General features: G+C 34.8%; 1 pseudogene; it reads right to left on the reverse strand.

Moving 5' to 3' along the window:
* Window positions 1-21371: 21371 nt before the first annotated feature.
* LOC141516524 (NADH dehydrogenase [ubiquinone] 1 beta subcomplex subunit 9 pseudogene) lies at window positions 21372-21728 on the reverse strand (annotated as a pseudogene).
* Window positions 21729-23988: the final 2260 nt, after the last annotated feature.

Consider the following 23988-nt stretch of genomic DNA (forward strand, 5'->3'; position numbering starts at 1 on the left):
GAATTCCTTCTTTAGGGTCAGCTAGGTGGCGCAGTGGATAGAGCACCGACCCTAGAGTTAGGAGTACCTGAGTTCAAATCCACCCTCAGACACTTAATAATGACCTAGCTGTGTGGCCCTGGCAAGCCACTTAACCCCATTGCCTTGCAAAAACTAAAAAAAAAAAAAAAAAAAAGAATGCCTTTTTTAAAGGTGTAAATCAATCAACAATTATTATTTATTAAGCACTTATGTTTTGTGTAGGTGTCGGTATTGGGCCTGTGTTTGGGTGTGGAAGTACTAGGGATATAAAGACAAAAAGAGTCACTGTTCTCAAGAAATTTATATTTCAAAGATGGTAGAGTAGAGAAACTACTCAACTGAGCTCTCTTTATACATTCCACTCCAAACAACTTTAAAATAATGCCTCACATCAAATTCCTTAGCAATCAATACAACAAAAGGTCAAAGTGAGATATTCTTCCAGCGCAAGACATCATAACAGGTTAAAAAAAGAAATCTGTGAAATGGGGGGGGGGAAGCTCATATGGAGCTCAGGTGAATGAAATGTCAGTGATGGGAAGAGGTGTGGTGTTAGACACAGCAGCAGCTTTGGGCATTCTCAAGCCAGAGACTGTAAGGGGATCTGAAAAATGGTCAGAAAGGGATTAAAAGTGATCCTAGTACTAGCACTATACACTGGACCAGAAGCTTTTGAGCAACTTCCTTGATTCTGTCATTAATCAATGGAGAAGAAGAGAAATTTTGCTCAAGAGGGATTGGAAACTCTAAAGGGAACTCTAAACTGTTTCCGGTTCCAGGGAAGAAGAGTCCTAAATAGTAGGACTGATTGAAATCCTAAGGCCTAAGGGACCAGGGATCCTTCCTGGATAAGAATGAGAGTACAGAAAAGGAGAGCAGTGACTACACCTCTCACCAGATCATATTACCTTGAAAGCATCTAAAATTTCCAAACCCACCCTCAAACCAGCTCTGAAAACAGCAATGAAAATAATAACTGGTCTGTGGCCCTTCTCCTTCTCCCTCCATTTCTCCCTATATACTCTGGGTATGGAACCCAATATTAACATAAAATTCTAAATCAAGAAAAAGTTTGGAAAAATGAACAACTGAAAAAAAGAAAGAAAATCTGACTACAAAAATCTGCTGGTGATAGGAGAGTTCAAGTCACAAGCTCAGAAGAAGACACTGTAAACATGAAGCCAAAATAGTCGCAAGCACAGATTCAAAGGAAATTATAAATTGAATCTAAACCTAAGAAGAATCCCTGAAAGAACTGGGAGGGGAAAAGATTTTGAAAATAAGATTAATAGAGGAAAATTAGGTAAATAAATGAAGCTGTCCAGCATTTGGGGGAATAACTAAACAAGTTACGGTATATGAATACTATAAAATGTTGTTTTTCAATAAGAAACCTTAAATGGTCAGACTCCAGAGAATCATGGAATGAATTAAAGTATCTGATGCAGAGCAAAGGGAGCAGAACTGAGATAACAATGTACACATTAACAACAACATTGTGAGATGATCAATTTATGGAAGCAGCTCTTCTCAGCAGTTCAGAGAGCTAAGACAATTGCATTAGACTGGCAATGGGCAATGCTATCCCCATCCAGAAGAAGAAAACCCAAACCCAAACCCAAACCAAAATAAAAAAAAAACCAGAGCACCTTATTATCTGATGAATATTTTATTAAAAAATATCTCTGATGCATCTCTTTCCCTTAATCTTAATTCCTCATACTGAAAATAACTAATCCATAAACCTGTTTATCACAAATATGTATGTACAGTGTTAAACCAAATTTGCCACTGAGGGGAGGTGGGAAGGAAGGTTAGAAGGAAATTTTGTAACTTAAAAATATGCATATACACATAGATGAATGTTGAAAAACTTTCATAACATGTATTTGTAAAAAAAAATCAATAAAAATGTAAGTAAATGAAAGCAAATGAAGAAAATTATGAACAGAAAACAATTAGCATAGCTTGGTAAAAGAAGCATCAAAAATAATAAAATAACATCTCAAGAAAAAAATAACATCTTAAGAAACTGAATGGGTCAAATCAAAAAAAGTGGTACCAAAATACACTGATGAAAGTAACTTTAAAACCAGAATTGTTCAAGTGGATAAAAAAAAAGGTAAAAAAACTCAATGAAGAAAATAATTCCTTAAAAATTAGATTTGGGAAAGTAAAAATAATGACTCCATGAATTACTTAGAAAAAATAAAACAATGTTAAAAGAATGAAAATGTGAATGTCTCAATGGAAAAAACAAAACTTACTAGAAAATAGATCAAGAAGAGAGACTTTAAGAATTATTGTTTTACTTACAACAGTCCCATGTTTGGCCTGAACCAGATTAGAATGAACTTGGGATATTTTAAACAAAATATATAAAATTTCAATGAATCATAGAAAATGTTAATATGTGACTTTCTAAATCCACATATAGCCCATAGGTATCTTAATTTGTGGTTTAGTGTTCTCCATTTCTCTTTAAGTTTTATACCATTCCTTTAGATAAAGATACAGAAACAGATATAGGTGACATAGCTATTAACAGATAGATGTATAAATATAAATACATATATATATATATATATATATATATATATGCTATAGTACTTTGCAAAAATTCCAGTCCTGCATATGTGGAGACATATTTAAGATGTGGAATTATTTTCTGAAAAATGTTGAATGAGGTATTTTTAATTGTGACAAATTTTAAGTGATCATTAGAATTAAAGTCATAAAGAGATTTAGAGTTAATGTAGTCCATCCCTCATGTTTTACAGGTCAAAAAACTAAGGTAAAGAGGACTTTAATGACTGCCCCAGAGTCAAACTGTCAGTCCTCTGACTCCATAGGAAGCATCCTATTTGGCATGACAATAGGAATGGTGCTTTCTGACCCCAAAATGAACCAGGGCCCTTTGTCAAGTTTAGCAAAGTACCTTTGACTGTTGGTATAGTTTCTTAAATTAATTAAACTTTTAGTGCCTTAATGCCACTTGGCATCTGATGATTATGAAGAACTCTGAGACTTTGAGGTGATAGATGCATCAGTGATGAGGAAAAGAAGCTGATGTTTATTATATTGCACAGATATTTATAAATTCATTGTTTATTTGTCTTTGGCAGTCTTTTTTTTTTAAATTTTGAGTTCTGGATACTCTACCTGTCTACTAATCTTTTCCTACCTCTTATGAAGATAAAGAAATTTGATATCAATTATAATGTGAAATGATGAAAAACATATTCCACATTAGCCACATTGTAAAAAAGAAAAATGAAAGTAAAATGAAGTAAAATGAGGTAAAAAATTATGCTTCAACCTAAATTCAGATTCCATTCTGTGGAGTTGGATGACTTTTTCCATGGGAAGTTCATTGAAACTTTCTTAGATCATTATATTGATCAAAATAAAGACCTGCAGAGTTGATCCTCATATAATATTGCTATTACTACATACAATGTTCTCCTGGATTTACTCATTCACTCTGCATCAGTTCATCTAAATCTTCCCAGGTTTTTCTGAAACCATCCTACTCATCATTTCTTATAACAGAATAGTATGACATCACAATTTTTTGCCACATTCAGCCATTTGCCAATTGATGGGCATCCCTTTAATTTCCAGTTCTTTACCACATTAGAAAGAGTTGCTCTAATCATTTTTACTTTTTCTTTGAATCCTCTGGGATGCAGATCAAGTAGTGGAATTACAGGGACAAAATTATACACAATTTTCAGCCCTTGGGTCATAGTTCCCAATTGTTCTCCAGAATAGTTGCACTAGTTCTCACCTATTCATATGAGAAAATCTTCAGTGGAGTAATAAGATTTGAAAAGAGTTAAATTTTTGACATAATGATTCAACCTGAAAAAAAAGGGTCAGCATGCTTTATTTGTTTTTGTTTGTCTAACTAGTGCCTTTGTGACTTCAAGAATTTAATATTGATGAACTTCAATTTCCTTATATAAAAAATGAGGGAGTTGGAAACTTGGAAGGCTTTTTCAGACCTAATTCTACACTTCTCTCATCCTATTATATTTCCAAAAGAAGAACAACTGGCTCTGGAGCAAAAGAGTTCAACTCCTATCTGGGAATATGACTAATTCTTGTTCTTGATATAGTCTCAGTTGCTCTGTTTTTCTTTGACCCTTAATTTCAGAAAATGTCGCTGGGCATCAGTTGCCTCAGATATACAATGAAAGTAAAATAATGTTGTACTTTGCAATTTGATAAGAATTTATTAATTCCTTTTGGGAGTACAGAATACACACTTGCCTAATCCCCAATTCCTGTATGTGATTAGGAAGGAAAGTAGTTGGTTTTCCAGTCATAAGAAAAGAGTAGTGCCAAATTTGTCTTCTTATGACTCTTGAAATGACTAGAAGGATGTTTGAACTAGCCAATCCCCTGAACTTCTCATAAGTTGGCTTGAAAAAGGACAACATTAGCTCCATGCCGAGTCTGCTAATTACTACAGAAGCAGGGCATATTAAGCTGTAAGAATGCACATGCACACCTAATTATGTTCATGCATACTTATAAATCAACAAACTGAAAGCATATGCATGATGAAAATTACCCATCATCAACTTTCCTAATTGCACCCAAATAAAGAGAAAAGCAATTCATGGTAGAATATGTTTTCATAATTTGGACACAACCTTGCTTGTCTCATTGGAAGTTTGAAAAATTGGTTTTGAGATCACAAATGGGAATTGATTTTTTTTGGAATTTAAAAATACTCTCTAGATTTCACTTCAGGATGAGCAGAAACTTGATAGAGAATGATATTGTCTGGATGGCAGAAAGCTATATCATGTGAACATTAAAGAGACCTGAGAGCCTCAGAAAGATAGTAGGTAAATGAGATTTCTTTCAATTTGATGAACATGTCAGAGATGTTGACAGAGAGTGCTGATGCAATAGTCTGGAACAACCAGGGACAGCTCCCAAGGGAAAAAAAAGCACTAAATTTAGTTGCTGAAGAGAAGAGTCCATTGAAGTACAGTAATTAAGATCAATTGAAACAAAGGTACTTTTTCCACTTAAATTTTTCCTTCCAGTTTAGCAGAATCATTACATTTTCATCACTTGCAAGAGAAAGATAAGAAAGTCTGGATATGTGCATATTTAATTAGACTGCTGGTTGGATCAGGATCCCATATGTTTACTACTTTCTGTTGTTGGGGAAAGGGATAGGAGAAACCAAGGGAAAAAATCCAGATTTCTGGTTCTCTCCTTAATGTAAAACTCAAATTAGGCTAAGATGGCTTTTATAAGCAATGCAAGAGAAAATGTTCATTCTTATTTCAGTTCCCCCTCAAGTAAATGTATTTGTTGGTTCTACAAAAGCAATTTGGGGCAATTTAGAAAGGAGTTTTCCATGATCACTTCTATTACATATTTACAGATGCAAACTCTGAGGCCATGTTTAAAAAGTTAGGACAAGGGGGTGGCTAGGTGGCACAGTGGAAAAGAGCACCATCCTTGGAGTCAGGAGGACCTGGGCTCAAATCCGACCTCAGACACTTAATAATTACCTAGCCGTGTGGCCTTGGGCAAGCCACTTAACCCCATTTGCCTTGAAAAAAAATCTAAAAAAAAAGTTAAGAAAATTAGCTAAAAAGCCTTCAACTGAACTGATAGGTGTGGTATCCAATATTCAAGTCAAACAATCAACTATTTCCTAAGTTCTTAGTAGGAATCAAGCACTGTTCTAAGTATATAAACCCTAAGGATACACATAAAAGCAGAAAGAAGGATGATCTCTGAAGCTTTCATTTTAATGGAAAAAACAACCCACCAAAAAAAAGCTAGAAAGGAAGTGGGGAAATTGAGTTGACTACCTCAGTTGCAATATAAAAAAAGTTCATGAGAGAGTCAAGAGAGTAACCTAGAAAGACAAGGTACTCTGCATGAACTCATTAAAATGGAGATTCTTGGAGGAAGATTCAATGAAAAAACATTTACTTACTGTTCACTATATGGAAGACAAAACACCTAGAAGATGATGGTAATGGACAAGCCTTAAACCCAAGTATATAAAGACTATTCCAGTGGTATAGGCAGATGAGGATAATTTGTTCCAATTGTCATGAAGGCAGTTGGAGAAAGTTCTATGGTGTGCTAAGAGCTAGAAAAATTCTGGGGGTCAGAAATACCTGAGTTCAGATCATACCTTTGACATATAATGTCTTAATGTTCTTAAACTATGATTTTAAGAGATGTTGCAGAGCTGTATTTTTGAAGGGAGTTTCATTAGGAATTTACTACATCAATGAAACCATAGGTCCAGATTACACCCTCATCCCAGGAAATTGCAGAAAATTGCATATTCTGCTAAAGAAATAATTTTGAAAAGATTTATTTTAATATACTTACATTTGTTTAAATGAATTGCTTTTTGATTATTGTCCTGATTTTAACATAATAAATAACTAACATTTTTATGACATTTTAAAGTTTGCCAAGTACCTGACATAACATCTCATTTGATCATAACACAAACAGCTTATAGGTGTCTGCTACCCAGTCTCTTGAATTTGCTATCTACTATATTCCCATAAGTTTTTTTTTTAGGTTTTTGCAAGGCAAATGGGGTTAAGTGGCTTGCCCAAAGCCACACGGCTAGGTAATTATTAAGTGTCTGAGGCCGGACTTGAACTCAGGTACTCCTGACTCCAGGGCCAGTGCTCTATCCACTGAACCATCTAGCCACCCCCTTAAGTTTTTTTTTTCAATTTCTTCATTTTATTTAAGGCAATGGGGTGATTTGCCTAAGGTCACACAGCTAGACAATTATTAAATGTTGAAGGCAGAATTTGAGTTCAGGTCCTTCAGACTCCAGAGTCACTGCTCTATACATTGTGCCACCTAGTTGCCCCCCATATGCTTTTTTTTAAATGAATTACTGTCTAGCCAGAACTTTCCTAACTTGTTCTTATGACGTTGTTCTTTTTTATTTGAAAATAATACTATCAAGTGTAACACTGCATTCATCTCTATTTCATTCATGTTGTTAGGTTCAGTCCAGGACTCTTGCCTTTCAATTATATTTCTTATCTGACTGTCTTCCAATGTCTAGGTAATCCTTCTAGTTTTACGAGATTATGAAATTTTATAAATAACTCATCAATGCCTTTATCCAGGGAACTATTTTTTAACTAGGCAAATCAAACACCAAATATTATAGAACAATTTATTGGCTTGATTTCTTCTCTTGTTTTATGGAGGACCATATTAGCTGCTTGAGTATCTGGCTAAGGTGATTTTAGACACACAACAATATATAAACACACCTATATGTACATTCATATACATATGTTATTGTTCTTTGTTTTGAAGAGGATTTTTTGGATTTGGATTTACGTGAGATAGAGCTGTACAGAATCATCAGCCGCCCTCTCTTTTACAGTCATCAAAGTCCAATGGCAAGACAAAAGTCAGAATGACTGGCAGTGGAGCAGGATGCAGTGGATGAACTTGGTGTCATTGATGTCTGACCAAACTCAGCTGATTTCATGGCCATTGGAACAAATTGTCCTCATCTGCCTATTCCACTGGAATAGTCTTTATAAGCTTGAGTTTAAGGCCTGCCAATTCCCATCTACAAGGTTTGCCCCATGTGCTGAGATAGTTTTGTCTGAATATAACTATTGCTATGTTATAGCTTCTTGGAACCACAGGTGAGAGTTGGGTGACTGATTGGACATCAAAGATGAATCAGCAGTCCTAAAAAGGGCTTAGCAAGCCCTCGTACCAGAAGTGTTAGTTCTCCTTACCACCTCATAAACCTCACACAGACACACACACACACACAGAATTTACTCAAGCACAGTCAGAGCTAAGTCAGCATTCAGGAGGATCCAAAAAGAATATGTAGAAGAGTCATTAAGCTGCCTACCAAACTGAAGGCCTACAGAACTTTTGTGCTGCCCTCATTATTGCATTTCTGTAAAACCTCGACAATCTACCAATACTATGCCAGAAAATTCAATCACTTGCATTTGAATTTTCTTAGGAAGATTTAGAAAATCATTTGGTAAGAAAGGTAGCAGACACTAAGGTCCTTAAGCTGAACTGTTAACCATTCAAACTCTTCTACAGAGAATGCAACTCTGAAAGGCCAGTCTGATAGGTTGTTTGAATGAAAAAGTGCATTTGCTTAAGAGATTTTTTTCAAAAATGGGCAAGCACTCACATGATGGTCAGAAAAATCAATATAAGGGCATTTCAATGTCTTTCTGAAGGACTTTAATATAGTTTGTGAGACATGGAAGACATGGGTTCAAAACTGTTCAGCATTGTGTACCCACATCAATGAACAGATGCTGTGCTCTATTAGGAATGTGGAATTGCAATAGCTCAAAAACAAACAAATAAACATAGATGCAAAAATGTAATGACACCCCCCTCAAAATGATCACACGAATTACTTGAGTCTGACTATGGTAGAACTATCTGACTTCTTATTGGTATGATCAGTCACAACTATACATTGACCCTGAAATCATGATGATCCTCTTTGAACACAAAGGACAAACAACAGCAATCAACATATACACATTAGGAATCTATTATGTGCCTGCCAGTATCAGTTACATGAAAGTTTCATTATAATTCACTATGGGAGATTAAAAGATAACGAAAAAGAAACAAGAAGAAAGAAGAAAGAAGAAGGAGAAGGAGGAGAAGAAGAAGAAGAAGAAGAAGAAGAAGAAGAAGAAGAAGAAGGAGAAGAAGAAGAAGAAGAAGAAGAAGAAGAAGAAGAAGAAAGCAGAGGAGGAGGAAGAGGAGGAGAAAGAGGAAGAGGAGGAAGATGATGATAGTGATGATCTGTTCTTAAAATAAGGACTACAATATAATTGAGAAGAGATTAAAATTTAATAAGCAACAATTCTAATGGTAATGAACAAAAATGTCCTATATTTTTGACTTCTTGAAACAATCTTGTTATAGTTGAGTAGCTAGACATAATGACAGTTGAAATGTCATAAAACTGTGATCTCTTCATTCTTTGGTGATCCAGAAGTCTTATGAAAAAAGATAGGGTTTTACTGACATTGCCAAATGACATACTAAACAAAAAAAAAGGTTTGCAAGTTATAGAGACCATCAATTTATTATGAATATTCAGTGTTCTGTAGCAGATGAGAAAAATAATAAGAACTTAGACCTCATGAAAAAAAAAGACATAAAAGGTCCAGGAATAGGGTTACGATCAAATTCCTGTACTTCACTTAAACTCCATCTGGAACATAATATTAGTCTCAGACATAGAAAAAGACATTGATTAGAGAATTATAGGATCCCAAATCCATACTATATAATAATAAGACCTCTGGGTTTTTGTCTAGAGAAGAAATGACTTTTGACAATTGTAGATGTCTCCAAGTATTTTAAGGGTCATCACAAGAAAGAAGGAATAGACTTCTATTTAAACCCAGATTAACGAACTAGGAGCATTATGTGAAATCTCCAAAGAATCAAATTTAGGCTTAATATCAGGAAAGACAAACCAATCCATAAACTGATCAGTAAGCATTCATTTATTCATATATAAACACCCCTGCCTATTCATATATGTATATGGGGATATATATATATATATATATATGTGTGTGTGTGTGTGTGTGTGTGTGTGTGTGTGTGTATACATATAAATGCAGATATACATAAAATATATTAAAAACTAAGTCATAGTCATTAGAAGGGGAAGTTAGCAACAGCAGAAATTAAGATAGACTTTGGGCAGAAGGTGCCACTTGAGCTGAGATTGTAAGGGATTCTGAAAGAGAAAAATAAGGAAGAGATGAATTTCAAGGAGTACGGCTAATGAAAAGGAACATAGATAGAATATGAAGTATCATGGATGACTGATATTAAGAGCAATTTGACTGAACCACATAGTATATGACAACAAGTAATAATGTGATAAAGATAAAACGATTCTTACTTAAAATGCCAGAGAAGTTTATATTTTATGTTGGAAGTAATAGAGAATCTCTGAAATTTATTGAACAGGAGGTTGGCATAGTCAGACCTGTACTTTATGAAAAACACTTTGGCAACTGTGGCAGATGGCTTGGAGTGGGAAGATGCATGAGCCAGGGAGATGAATTAGGTAACTTATTGCAGTAGTTTGGGATCAAGATAAAGTGGACCAAGAAATGTTAGGAGTGTGCAAATAGCAATAGCTGGTGAATGATTAGATATGTTTGGCTTATATAATTTATCTCAAGGATAATTAATAATAATAATAATAATAATAGTAACTGGAATTTCCTAGCACTTACTATATGTCAGACACTGTGATAAACCCTTTATAAATATTACTTAGTTTGATTTTAACAACTCTTTTGAGAATCTAGATGTCTGAGAATATTGTGGTACCCTTCACAGAAATAGGAAATTTTAAAGAGCTGATTTATTGGGAAAGCAATCAATATATATTAAAGTAATCAAATTAATTTATTAATCTTTTTGGACATATTGAATCCTAGCAATTAGAACTATTCAAATGAAGTGTGTTAGCTCTCAAGATAATAATGAGCTTCCTCTCACTTGAGATATTCAAGAAAAAAATGATGTGATAAAGTCATTGTATGCTACCCTGGGGGGGGGGGGGTACTTGTTCAAATATGGGTTCCATGAGGACTGAGGTGAGATTTCTCTGGTATCAGAAAACTTGAAGACTTTTAGATAATTGGGACCAGTCAGTCATACCTGGTCCAATCTGAGAATCATCTTTCAACTCTCAGATTTCTTGATTCCATGAATTGAACTTTGTTGAATAGATAACATATGTCAGCCTAAAAAGAGGAAGAAAAACTCTTCTTTGTGAAGGAAATAGAAGGAAAAGTTTGAAGAAGAAATTCCTACCTATTATTTTTGTAAAGTTTTTGAATTTTTACAATTTTCCCCCACCTTCCCTTTCCTACCTCTCCCCCCCACAGAAGGCAATATGATCATCTTTACATTGAAGAAATTTGTAAGGCATAATTTAGGAGCAGTCAGTCTGTTATTGGAGAAGAAAACCGGTAAAATCTTGATGATGGTAAGAGTTGATCTCAGTCTTGAAAGAACTCAAGGAAGGATGGTAGAGGGGTAAGAAAGAGCACATCTCAGTTATCATGTGGGATTTTCTGGGATATGATAATCCATTTTGACAAGCAAAATTCCCTCTTAGAGATCAGAGTAATGAAGACAATGACTACCTGTAGTTTAATTCAACTTTCATTTAATAGGCACCTCTTATATCGTAAGCTAGATACAGCACTAGAGTGATGAGAACTCACAGGAATTTAAAAAATGAAATAGTGCTTTCTCTCAAAGAACTTACATTCTACTAGGGAGCTGAGTGGAGGACAAAATAGAAAAAATTTTTTAAATGTAACAAAAAAAGGCAGAGAAATTTGTGGAGGAAAAAATGAAAAGCTAGGAAAGCAACCTGGAAAAGAATTCCAGAAATAACAATCTGTTTCAAAAAAATCATGCCATGTTCCTCAATATGAAGGGAAACATAATACAATTTCCATAGATGATCAATTCAATGTATTCATTTACAACTTGAATAAGTTTCTTTAACTATCTCTAACAGTCTTTTCGATTATAAACTGAGAGAATTGGATTTAATTGTCTACAAAGTACCTTCTAGCTTCAAATTTATAATTTTATGCATTGGGAAGGGTGTGAAGTAGAGGTCTAAAGAGCTCCTTTAACAGTAGTGACTCTATGAAATCATACAAGCAGCTGCCACTGCCATTATGATGATCCAGCTCCTTGGCCAGGGAGAGTTTAGGGCAGGTAACTCTTTAACACAGGTGAAGTTCCAAGGGAGCTAGGTGTTCTTGCATTTAATCATATTAAAATGAAGACTGGGAATGGGTGGGCAGAGAATGGGCTCTCTTTTGTCAGGCTTACAAGGATTTCCGGAAATCCTTGACAACCATCAGCTGACCCAGATCAGTTATTTCATTCCACTACTTTATGGAGATTGAGTTTAGCACTCTAAGGTACATTAGGCAGCTTTTTGATTTCCCTCCCCTATTTTAGAAAAAAAATATAACCATTAAGTTTTCAAATTATTTATTATTATAGCCATAAATGTAACATATAATTTGAGTTTGAGGTTATTGGCCTAAATGATCAAATTCATTTTATCATGTTTAAATGATTTCCAATTTTAGAGTTTACTTCATAACTCTTTTGGTGTTAAAGAAAGAGTAGTCATCATCTTCCATGGGTGACTAATCCCAATTCTATAAGCCTTCTAACACCAAGGAAGCCACATACCAAAGGGATTCAATCATAATTTCTTCTTTCAGATTAATCAACTTCCCTTCTGTCAGCACAGGACAATGGCAGCCTCTGGATTCATTGAACTAGCAGTGGCAGTTGCTTCTGGAGGTCTTGGTTCATAGATTGTAAGGAGGTCTCTTTGCTATCACCAAGACAGGACTCTGTTGTTTTGTCCATACTCAGACCTGGGTCTCAGTCTTGGGTCCCAGTCCCAGTCCCAGGAAAAGGAGTAGAAGTACCACAGAGCTCTTACTTTCTCAATGGAGAGAGGACCCTCCTCACAGTTCCAGGGCAGAAAGAAGTCTTGTGGTCACCCACAGAATAAACCACAAGCCAGGAGAGTGGTACAAACTTTTCCTTAGATCAAAATACTTTAGAAGAATTTAAAACTTGAGGGGCGGCTAGGTGGCGTAGTGGATAAAGCACCGGCCTTCGAGTCAGGAGTACTTGGGTTCAAATCCGGTCTCAGACACTTAATAATTATCTAGCTGTGTGGCCTTGGGCAAGACACTTAACCCCATTTGCCTTGCAAAAAAACCTAAAAAAAAAAAGAATTGAAAACTTGTAGATCCCTAGAAGTAACTCTGAAAACAGCTTTGAAAATGCTCCCAAAGCTTGAGAAAATGCATCCTCTACTCTGAAAGCAGAATTCCACTTTAACATTGAGTTAGAATCAAGTCATAGACTGAGAAATTGAGCAAACAACAGAAGAAAAAAATCTGACCATAGACAGTCACTATGGGCATAAGGAAAATCAACTCAGAAGACTATAAAGTCAAAGTTTCTACATCCAAAACCACCAAGAAAAATGTGAATGGTCTCAGTCATGGAAGAACTCATAAAGGATTTTGAAGACCAAGTAAGAGAGGTAGAGGAAAAATTAAGCAGAAATGAGATGATGTGGGAAAATCATGATAACTGAGTCAGCAGGTTAATGAAGGAAACTCAAAAAAATACTGAAGAAAATAACCAGACTCAGCCAAATGGGAAAAAAAAACAGGTTGACCAAATGGAAAAAGAGGCCTAAAAAAAGTCAATGAAGAGAAGAATACTTTAAAAAAGCAGAAAAGACCAAATAAAAAAGGAGATACAAAAAGCTCACTGTAGAAAATAATTCCTTAAAATACATAATAAAACAAAGGGAAGTTGATGAATTTTTTAGAAATTAAGAAATAATAATATAGAATGAAAAACTGGAAGAAAATGTGAAATATCTCATTGGAAAAGCAGCCTACCTAGAAAATAAATCCAGGAGATTTAATTTAAAAATTATTGGACTACCTGACCACCATGATAAAAAAAAAAACCTAGACATCTTTTTTTCAGGAAATTATTGAGGAAAACTACCCTCATAATCTAGAAACAGAGGGTAAAATAGAAATAGAAAGAATACACTGACAACCTCCTGACAGAGGTCTTAAAACATAAACTGCCAGAAATATTAAAGGCAAGTTTCAGAGCTCCGAAGTCAAGGAAAAAATATTGCGAGCAGTTAGAAAGAAACAATTCTATTATCATGGAGCCACAGTCAGAATTAACACAAGATTTAGTATTTTCTGCATTAAGGAATCATAGGGCTTGAAATATGATATTCTGAAAGGCAAAAGATCTTGGATTACAATCAATAATCAGCAACCCAGCAAAATGGAACTTACTCTTTCGGGGGAAAAGATGGATATTCAATGAAATGGGGAACTTCCAAACTTTCCTGGTGAAAATACCAGAACCTGAATAGAAAATTTGATCTTTGAATATGAAGTTTAAGAAAAGGATAAAAACCTAAACTAGAAAGACAAATCATAAGGAACTTAATGATTTTGAACTGCTTATATTCCTGCATGGGAAGATGATACTGATAACTCATGAAGTTTCTCATTTATTAGGATAGTTAGAAAGAGTATATATAGATAAGGGACAGGTTGGAATTGAATATGAAGGGATAATAAATTTAAAAGATGGAGCTAATGGGTGAGAGAGGAATGTATTTGGGTAAAGAGTTGTTATTTCATATAAGAGAGGTACCAAAAAGATTTTCCTGTAGGGTAGAGCGGAGTTGAAGAGGAATGAGTGAGCCTTGCTCAAAGAAATTGATTCAGAAAGGGAATAACATATCCACTCAATAGGGTATAATAATCTATTTTACCCTAGATGAAAGTGGAATGGTAAGAGGATAGGAGAAAGGGGAGGGAAGGGAGGAAAGAATGTGAGAATGGGTAGTCAGATGCAAAGCACTTTTGTGGAGGGATAGGATGAAAAGAAAGAGAGAATAGAATAAATAGTTGTGGGGAGAATAGGAGAGAGGAAAATATAGTTAGCAATAGTAATGTGGGGAAAAAAATTGAAGCAAGTTTTCTCTGTTAAAGACCTACCTCATTTCTCAAACATGGAGAACTGAGTTGAAATTTATAAAAAAAACAAGAGACAGTCCCCAATTGATAATGTTATCAATTCTATCTATGACCAAATTTTAAGAATGTTTTAACTTATTGATGATGGGAAAAATGTAAATTAGATCAATTCTGAAGTAATACCTTATTCCTATTATATTGACTAATAGGAAAGAAAGAGAAAATGAGAAATGGAAGGAATGTATGGAAAGTAAGATATGAATGCACTGTTGGAGGAGTTTTGAAATGATTCAACAATTCTGTATAGCACTTTAGTACTATGCCCAAAGGGTTATAAAACCATGTCTACCCTTTGATCTAGCAATGTCACTACCAGGTTTACATCTCAGAAAAAATTAAAAATAGAAGGGTAAAAGACTTATATAGCAGTTCTTTTCTGGTGGCAAGGAACTGGGAATAGAGGAGATGTCCAACAGTTGGGTAATGTGATATATGATTATGATGGTATGCTATTCTATTTTAAGAAATGATTAATAGGATGCACTCAGTGAAACATGGAAAGACCTACATGAGCAGATGCAATGTGAAATGTATTATATACAAAGTAACAGCAATACTGCAGGCTGATCATCTCTGAATGACTTAACTTAGTAATGCTATGGCCCAAGACAACTCTGAAGGATTTATGATAAAGAATATTATCCATCCCAAAGACAGAATGGATGATGTTTGAATAAATATTGAAGCATTTCTTCTTTATTCTTGAAGTTGCTCTTCTTAATTTTTTATGGGAAGCTATATTTATTTTCACAAAATGATTATTATGGCTATGTTTTGCATGACTACTCATTTTTAACCTATGTCAAATAACTTGCCTTCACAATGAAGGGGAGCAGGATGGAAAGGAGAGAATTTGGAACTTACAGTTTAAGTAATGAATGTTAAAGCTTGTTTTTGCATGTAGCTGGGGAAAAATAAAGTAAAATAAAGTATAAAAAAGAAAAGATATGAGGCCAGGAATGTCAGAAGAAGAAAATGCCAACACACACTTGCATCCAAGTCTTGGTAGTTAGTTACATAGCAACAGTGAAGAGAAAAAATAAATCCCCTACAAAGCCATAGTTAATCTTTACCCAGCTCTATAAAGTTTACCAAGTATTTTACACAAAATCAATGATTTAGATCTGCAAGAGACTTTAAGATCTTATTTGAGGGGAGGCTAGGTGGCACAGTAGATAGAGCACTGGCCCTGCAGTCAGGAGTCCCTGAGTTCAAATCCGATCTAAGACACTTAATAATTGCCTAACTGTGTGACCTTGGGCAAGTCACTTAACCCCATTGCCCTGCAAAAAAGTTCTTATTTGAGCTAATCCCCTCATTTTTAAGATGAGACAACTAAATCAGTGTGAGTTGAAATGGCTCTTCAAGACCATGTAATCTACAAATATCAGTGGCAAAATTTCAATCTATGTCTCCTGATTACAGAATTAAAGTTTTTCCCCCAAAGTTAACTTCTGGATTCCCTATAACCTTGTGAATTAGATATTATTGCTCTACCTCTTTTCCTTCTTTTTTTCTACAGATGAGGAAGATACTAAAGTTCAGATATGCTTACTGATGTGCCCAAAGTTGCACAGCTAGTAATTGATAGAGTTGGAATTGAATTTTGAATCTTTGACTCCCACTTCAGTACTCTTTCCCCCTTGAGTCATACAGTGATGCTCCCAGTACTGCGAGATTATTACTTTTGTGAACCCCATTTTATAGCTGTGAAGATGAGAGCAGATAAGGGCTAAGTGACTTGCCCAAGGATGCCCAATTACTACCTGTCCAAGGTGTAATTTGAAACCAGATGTTTTCAATCTATTGGATTGCATTTACTCTGCCACATACTCTCCATGAATGGAATCATTCATCTCTGTGTTTAGCCATAGGAGAATATTTAGAATTGAAAGGAGAACTCCCTAGTAGTAAAGATAACCCCCACTGCTTTCCTGAAATAACAATGCCACAATAATGCTGCAGTTACAATCTGATGAATTCCCCAAATAATTATCATCTTCAAGCATAAGAGGCACAAACCATTTTTCTGTTTGATCAGTTGCTGAGAGTGGCATAATTTTCTCCAATTGTAAAAACAGCCTGGTGATTTTAAGAGAAAAAGATGGAATCACTTTGAGGGATATGTCATAATATTACCAATAGGCATTGTTGAACAAGGGGAGAGGAGAAAATTCTATCTCAACAGGAGAAATGACAGCCAGCTATTGTCATGAAATGATTTTCTTTTTTTTTCAAAGTCCCATATTTCACTTTCCAAAGATAATGTTTGCAAGTATTATTTAACAGGCTAGTGTTTTTATTGTGTCGACTAACAGACTTCAAATATCAGACAAACGCAGCCTATGAATTGCAGGGAAAGAAGAAACTACCATGGAGAGTCTCAGAGACGACAACTTAAAATCAATCATTAAGTATAAACAAAATGATTCCAGAGGCGCTTTTCATTTAACAACAATAATAGCAAATACAGTTAACAATAAAATGCTTTGGAATGAAAGGACATGAGTTCCAATCCAACTTTTGCCACAATGTCACTTTGGACAAGTTCACTTTTCCTCCATTGCCCTCAGGTTGCTTGAGTGGAAGATGAGTTGATTGGAATAGATCAGTGGCAGCAAATTCAAATAGAAATGAGGGCCCATTAATCTATGCATGAGAATCCCTACATGTTGTGTGTCGATTCGAATTTATAATGTAATATTGTCTTATTTATTGTATTTTTATTTATTTTGTTAAATATTTTCCTTACATGTTAACCTGGGTATTTCACCCTGGGGAGTGTTGTGAGCTGCATTCAGTGACTTCAAAGATTCAGGTTGCTTTTAAATTCATGTTTCATTTGTTAAGTGTCTACTATGCACAAGAGTCTGATGGATATAACAACAAAAAAAAGGTGGCCACTGAATAGAAATTGTAGATACATCAGTAAAAGTAGACAGCTAGTTGGTATAATGGATAGCTAGGTGGGAAAGTGGATAGAGCATTGGCCTTGGAGTCATGAGGATGGGTATTTGAATACAGCTTCATACATTTGACACTAGTTGTATGTCCTTGGGCAAGTCACTTAACCCTGATTGCCTTACATGCAGTGCTATCTCCAATCATCCTAATTCATATATGGCCACTGGATCCAGAAGACTCTGGAGAAGAAAGTTAGATTTGTAACATAATACAGCCCTCCCAACTCAAACCCAACTCATTTACTTGTCATGACATCACCTCCCTGATGTCATATATTTTTTAAAAGCGAAGGACAAATATCATCATCATCATCATAATCACATCAGTAACAAAGATATGAAAGTACAAGCTTAATTTAAGGAAGGACAAGGCACTAAAAACCAGAGATATCATAAAAGACTCTTATGGGAGAGATGACCTGAAGTGGCCTTAGAAGCAAACTAAAGACTCTAAGAGAAGAGACAAGTATGGAGTGCATTTCCTCAATTGAAATCATCATATATGTCATCTACAAAGGTGTGAAGAAAGTATCCTGAATTTAGGGATGAGAGGAAATAATTATTAATAACTAATTATTGGTCAGATCCAGGTTTTTCCCCTATCCTATTTCTTTGTTTGAAGTCAACCATTTGAAGGACATTATTGACCTCTATCAAAATTTACCTTAAGCCTAGACCATCTTTTCTAAGTGAATTAATAGATTCTAACCCACTGTGTTTCATTCAGACAAGTCTGGGAAAATGTGGATCTTTCCTTTTATAGATTGTCTTTGAGCAAAATCTGAATGATCAAAGACACATACATCACACCTTCTAAGAACAGATCTACCTCTCATTATAATATTCATACTTTTATTAATTGTTAATCAAATAGAGTTAATTTTCACTCTCAGGATCATGTACTCTTCCAAAGACATATAAGCATTGTATGGCTTCTATGCGGGGTCTTGGGACTAAGAAATTTGACCAAATGGCCATCTTTTTATTAATGATATGCTAACATTGTGAATAAAGTGATTAATTTTCCTGAAACTATGTGTCTCAAATCTTTTATATGTCATAGGAAAGAGGAGATAGATCCATTTGGCTAGCGTGTAGTTCCTGATGAGTAATTATATGAAAAAATCTTGAAAAACTTTCATTGTAAGATAATGGATTTGGATCTATTTAGAAAGGAACTCAGTGGACAGTCAAACCAACTTCCCTATTTTACAGATGGTTAAATTGGAGACTATGAAAAATTCCCAGTCACATAGATAGTGTTAGAGTTGTGATTTGAACTCATAGTCTCTGATGCCAGAGGCAGTTTTCCCCCATTACTGTGCCAGAAAACCTTCCCAATAGTTATTTTATAAATGTTGATGCCAGTAATTAATTAATGGATCAATAAATAAGTCAGGGATAGCAAGGTGGGATTCAAATTTTACAGTCTTTAATGCTAAAATAAGGGGAATATATTTTACCTTTGACATAATAGGGAGCCAAGCCAGATTCTTGAACAGGAGCGTAACAGGGTCAGATGTATACTTTGAAAACAATAAGACCAGGTACAAAATTATTTCAGTAACATAAGTAAAAGATTATATTAGAACTATAGTAATGGCATTTTGTTTGGAAAGATTGCATTGTCGTTGCCCGTGTTTTCAGAGGAATAATGATATCTTGGGAGATGTCTTGATTTGATCATGAACTGAACTTAAGTGAAGCAGAGATGTACAAGTCCTCAAACTCACTCTCTCTCTTCCAGCATTATTGAAGTTCAGTGACAGAACAAAAGACCAGTTATGCCAAGTTACCATGGATGATATTGGTGTCTTTGAGGTCTATCCAAGCTCTAAGTACTCAATCTGGTTTAATCCATCTGCCAAGATTGTATGGTTACTGTACATTTTTCAACTTCTTTGGGTCACAGGAAAGAGTTGAGAGCCATAGAGACAACAAAGGTGAATGAATAGTCTTGAAAAGGTCTTGTCAAGCCCTCACATCATCTAAACATCCCATATACCTTGGAAAGAATGTGTTTTGATAAAAGGATCATTACGCATCTAGAATTTTGTCTTATTTCATACTTTCCTTTGTACTGAGGAATTATTCCCACTTCATGATTTGATGTAGTCAAATTGAACTTCATATCTGAATTCTGCTCACTAACCTCTGAAATTTGAACCTTATCCTTGACTCTCCATTCTCCTCCAATGCACATATCCAATTAATTGGCAATGATCACCATTTTTGCCTTGATAACATCTCTCATGTCGCATCCCTATGATATCCACAGAGCTACCACCCAAATTCAGGTCTTTATTAACTTATTTAAATGATTCCAGATACTTCCTAATCAATAACTCTGACTCATCTAAGGAGTGCAGTGGATCGAGGGGTGAATCTGAAATCATGAAAATCTAAGTTCAGATCTGACCTTCAAAAGGTGAACCTTAGCAAGTCATTTGATTACTCTGCCTCTATTTCATCATCTTTCAAATAAGGATAATAAGAGGACCTAGTTCCCAGGATTCTTGTGAGAATACAATGAGATCACTTTTCTAAGGCACGTTCCAAAACCTAAAAGGACCATAGAGATAACTGTTATTGTTAATATTATTATTGTCAATAGTAGTGGGGGTCTCTTCCCACATCAATGAAGCCTAATTATTTTTCTGCTATTTTCTCTAAAGGACAAATCTGAATCTGAATCTCCCAATCAATCAAATCTATTGGTACACTATTTCCTCCAGGAAAAATATAATCTCCTTTATGTAGCTTTGAATTCTTTCACAAACTTACCTCAATTCATCCTTCCAGCTCCATTGCATACTACTATTTCTCCCCAGTTCTGTATTCTGAGTCATAGTGACCTATCTGTTTCTGACACACAAGTAATCAGAGCTGTTTCTCAATATCTCTATATCTTTAACACCAGTCATTATCCATTTCTGGCATGCACTCCATATTTCTCATGAAAATGTTTCTGATCCCTCAATTGTTAGTGAAATTCTTCCCCAAAATCTCTACTATAGCTATATAGCTATAGTATACAAAGTATACAGTATATACTATAGCTATAGCTATATAGCTATAGTATGTAAAAACATATATCTATAGATAGTTTGCATATAATTGAATGTATCCTCTTTAGAGTTATGTGATATTAATATTATTTACTATACATAGTATACATACAATACAGATCATAAATATAATGTGATACAATATATATCACAACATACCATGCTCTACTATGCCATACTATACTACAATGATACAATAGACAATTCTATTTTATAAATATGTATTATATACATATATGCTATAATTACTATAATATACATACTATATTATATATTAAATATATATTATAAATATATAATATTTATACGATAATGTATTATTATATGATATATAATAATATATAAATATACAATAATTTATATAATATATAAATCATATTTTTACATCTGAATATATATATAAAATTTTTCTTACTGAAATATAATCTTATTCAGAGTAGATCCCTTTCATTTATTGTACTATGTATTTAAGAAGTATATGTCAGTTGATTGTTTTTGTCCATAATGTTAATAACTTCATTATGTCAAGAGTATGTGTACCTACATATTCAGTGTTCATGTTGAAAGTTTAAAGAATGTGCATATGTTTCTCTGAGGGGCACACTCAGGGTCTAGGTAACAACATGCCATCAAAATGGTGGCAAATCACCTTCCTTTCAGGCTGGGGTGGGGCAGAGTTTCAGTCTTAGAACCATCAGGTGGAGTCTCCTCCTTCAACTGCTGAACCTCACAATCCCAACGTTCCAAGTCCACTTTCTTCCATTTCTCCCTCTTGGAAAGGTAATCATGGTACATTACCTTCTCAGAGAGGTGCCAGTAGTCTACGTGCCACACCAGAACCTTGTAACACTCAAATCTTTCAAAGTAAGTGCCTCCAGGGGAATCAGGGAAGATATATATGGCTGAGGATGATGGTAAATCCAAAATAATTCCTCACCTTTCATAAATAGCTTGGTGGCCTTTACCATATCTTTTTCATTCTTATGTTCTTCAAATCAAGCCCTCAGTAAACAAGCTTTGAAGCAATATTGACCCCTGAAGGTTATCCAGGACTCCAGGTTGCAAAGGGTCCACTTATAAAGTCCCAGTATTTTCTGCTGCTGGGTTAGAAAGGTGTATGGGGAGCACGAGGTCCTCTCCTGGCTTCACCTTCCTATGTCAGTTGATTGATTTTCCTCTACTAGAAAAGTTCCTTTTTCTCCATCTCAATCTATTGTCATGCTACTTATCATTCTTCAAAACCTAGCTCAAAAACTGCCTTTTCCATAAAGTCTTGCCTTCTGCTATAAGCTTTCTGCTGTTTTATTTGATCTCTTAAGGATTTTCATGACCTCTAACAGTCATATTTGTTCTCTATTTCTCTGTCAGTACACTTTATCTTTCTACTGTATTATAAGCTCCTGGAAGTCATAGATCACATCTCATTTTCCTGTTTTTATCTCTAAACACCTTACCCAGGATATAGTTTATGGAGGCACTTAATACTGATGAATCTATTAATGCCTCAAAAACTGTATAAGATCATATTTGTGTAAGTCTTCTAGGTTGGTAAAACATATTCTTTAAAGCAACCCTTTGAAGTAGGATGATTATTGCTTGCATCCATTTTGCAGTTGAGGAAATTAAGACTTGGATGTTCAATGCCTCTGTTTACAACTAAGATTCAAACCAAAGTCTCCTGTCTACCCCATCTGATCATTAAGTCACTATGTCTCTCAAACAAAATTCTCTAATCCCATATTTGATATGAGTTATACCGATTTCTAACAGATCTAAAGGGTTTTTTAAAATTCATCTATAATTTTGACTTTAAATTTCTTTCTCCAAACAACTGCATCTATGAAATAGTTTATGATTTCTAAATGGTGAAGTCCATTAGTATAGAGCTAAGAGTTAAAGAAACACCTCAATGGATCCTTTTGAAAAAAAATTCCCATTTAGTGAAAGTTCATCTTTTATATGATTTATTGTTCATATTTTATTTTTCCCTTTAAAGAATGTGCATATGTTTCTCTGAGAGGTACACTCAGGGTCTAGGTGATAACATGCCATCAAAATGGTGGCAAATCACTTTCCTTTCAGTCTGGGGGTCAGAATTTAGAGATTTTTTTTCTATTTTGGATTATGCTCTTAGCTTAGAGTTCATATTTATTTATTGAGACGTAAAACAGATAGCAATCTAATCTTAAGGCCTACTTTTGAGAAGTACTGTGTGATCTTAAGTAATTCACTTATCCTCTTAGAGTTTGTGGCATATCTCTAATCAAATGAATTATCAATTCACATTGGTGGAGAATGTTTTCTAACAAAATATTCCCTCCATGTTTCTAAAATCCCAGTTCTAAACCAGATTTCCTCAATATTAAGAATCAAATTCTTACAATTAGAAGTGGAGTTAATCAGTAAGAGTTCATTTTTTAAAGAAGTCAGACTGCAGAAGGTAAGAGAAATACAGACCCATCTCTATCTTGTGAGCATCTCATAAGATAGAGGGCTATACTATACTTTGACCATCTCTTCCTGTAATTTCAATGGCAAAATATTACATTTAGGAGGAAGGATCTGGTAATCATAGTCAGTTAGGCAGTCATCATTTGTTAAGCACTTAGCAAGAACTACACTAAATGTTAGGGATACAAAGACATGTAAAAGATTTCCTGCTCCCAAGAAGTGTATCTTCTTGCTTGGGGAACCAGCAAGTAAATAATTACCCACGTTTATAAATACATACATATATCTACATGCTTACATGCATACTTACACAAAAGTTACATAATTATATATGTAAATGAAGTATATATTAATATATACATTATATATATGCACACGCACATAAAGTAGATGATATGCTGCTGGGTTAGAAAGGTGTATAGAGGGGGTGCTAGATGGCACAGTGGATAAAGCACTGGCCCTGGAGTCAGGAGTACCTGGGTTCAAATCCAGTCTCAAACACTTAATAATTACCTAGCTGTGTGGCCTTGGGCAAGCCACTTAACCCCATTTGCCTTGCAAAAAAACCTAAAAAAAAAAGAAAGGTGTATTAGAGACACAAGGTCGACTCAGCTGGCTTCACCTTCCTATGTCAGTTGATTGATTTTTCTTCTACTAGAAAAGATGATATACATAAAATGGATAAAGATGATCTGAAAGGGATAGGCTTTAGCAGCTGGGAGAATGGGAAGGACCTCTTATAGGAAAGATTTGTGTTAAATCTTCAAGGAAGCCAAA

This window comes from Macrotis lagotis, chromosome 3 (assembly GCF_037893015.1).
Source record: "Macrotis lagotis isolate mMagLag1 chromosome 3, bilby.v1.9.chrom.fasta, whole genome shotgun sequence".
NCBI lineage: Eukaryota > Metazoa > Chordata > Mammalia > Peramelemorphia > Peramelidae > Macrotis > Macrotis lagotis.